Genomic DNA, 2,092 nt, shown 5'->3' with positions numbered 1-2,092 from the left:
GGCCAGTCCTACAAATATTTCTTACAAAAGGGTATTGGGGTAGTATATTTTTCTCCCCTTTATTATGTGAAGCAAATAAACCAAGTAGGTTGCTACTTTACTTGCTCTTCTCCTGGTTTGAAACCTTTGTTTAGAAGTACAGTTGAGGGGGCCAGCTGAGTGCCTCAGTTGGTTAAGAGCGCGAGCTCTTAGCAACAGGTTCACCAGCTCGATTCTCACATGGGCCAGTGAGCTGAGCTGTCAACAGGTGGCAGGATGGCTCAGCTGGTGAGAGCACGTGCTCCTAACAACAAGGTTGCTGGTGGTTAGACTCCCGCGTGGGGCATGGGATGGTGGGCTGTGCGCCCCCCCCTCCCCTTGCAGCTAAAATTGAACACAGCACCTTGAGCTGAGCGGCCGTGAGCTGCTGACTGGCGGCCGGATGGCGATTGGACTTGGAGCTGAGCTAGCTGCGCCCTCCACAACTAAGATTTAAGGACAGCAACTTGGCTGTTCCCCTTTTCCAATCCCAACACTGTTCCCCTTCCCCAACTCCCCAATAAAATCTTAAAAAAAAGTACAGTTGAGCCTTGAACAAATTGGGTTTGAATTGCATGAGTCTGCTTACAGGCTTTTTTTTTTTCAATTGACCCACGCAGTTCCTTTGACCCTCATAGTTGAAACCCACGTTGTTCAAGACTCAACTGGCAGTTGGAAACCTGTGCGTGCTTAAGTTACACGCAGATTTTCAGATGCACGGGTGGTTGGAGACCCTCATCCCAACATTGCTGAAGGGTCAGCTGTAACCGCAGTCAAGATAATCTGTATTTAAGAACCACTGAGAAAAAAAAGCTTTGGCTTGCACTTCAGACAATTTGAGTTGACTTTTCCTGCAGCCAGAGTTGGCAGGGTTAATGTGCTCCAGCTGAGGAACCAAGCTGTTACCTTCTGGCACCCCATATGCAGATGCTGTTATATTAATTACAAAGAAAACCTGATTAACTCAGAAGTCCTTTAACTGTCAGTGAGGCAGCTGCTCCAGCTCTGAAACAGGTTTTCTTCCTTCCTCCTGCTGTCTGTAGTTTTCATCTCTTCTTTAGAGAACTCCTAAACCTGCACTGTAGGTCCCTCAGAGTCCCTGGCTAGTTCAGTCACCTTTTTGATCTGCAGTTACAAGAGGCCAGAGAATACTTGCATAATTAAACCCACATACCATTTAAAATAAAAACAAGCAGACCAGCACCCTTCCCTCTCAATTCCTTTTTCCTTCAACAGTTAAAACCTGATGGAATCCTGGAATTTTAGAACTGGAAAGGATATTAAAGATGATCTAATCCAACTCCCTTAGTTCACAGATGAGAAATCCAAGGCTGAGAAAAAGCAAGTGACTTGCCAAAGTCACAGAGCTAGTCGGCATTGAAGCCTGGGATCGGAACATCGCCCTCCTCTCGCGTGCCGTTCCCATTGCTGTGCTGCACTCCTTCCTCCGTCACTGAACCACGAACCGTTTGCCAAGAGAAGCGAGGAGTGAAACAGTCTAGTTGCACCTTCATTGCTCTCCATGCCCTTGTTCAACTCATGTTGGAGATGAATGAAAACGCTAACGATTAGTGGGAGAAGCAAAGGGCTTGGATCATGAGGTGTTGAAAAACCGGATGGCGATGTCTATATTGAAGACCCTACGTTAGTGCAGAATCTGACACTGCTGGAAACAGAAATTAAAACTGGGCTCCGTGTCAGCCCCCCGCCCATTGCAGTGGTCTGTGGTTTGACACTAGTGGGGTTTATTTGTACTGACTGTTTTTGTTACTGCAGAGTGGGGGTGTGTGATAATTTGGGTCAGATGAATAATGGGGTGTGTCTGCTGTGGTTTTGGCTCATGCAGAGCATGTTTTACTGGCTTTCCTATAGCTGACACTCTCTCAGAGATGAAAAATGGTTTGTTGGTTTTCATTACCTATTATCCACTCTCCTAGCGGCAACAGCAAGAAAGCTCACTTAGGTTTTTTGTTTTTATTTTTATTTTTTAAAAAGATTTTTATTGGGGAATTGGGGGATGGGAACAGTGCTGGGGAATTGGGGGAAGGGGAACAGACAAGTTGCTGTCCTTTTG

This window comes from Hipposideros armiger, unplaced genomic scaffold, assembly GCF_001890085.2.
Source record: "Hipposideros armiger isolate ML-2016 unplaced genomic scaffold, ASM189008v1 scaffold_134, whole genome shotgun sequence".
In the NCBI taxonomy this organism is placed as follows: Eukaryota; Metazoa; Chordata; class Mammalia; order Chiroptera; family Hipposideridae; genus Hipposideros; species Hipposideros armiger.
The sequence above is the reverse complement of the archived record's forward strand: the minus strand, read 5'-3'. Positions refer to the sequence as shown.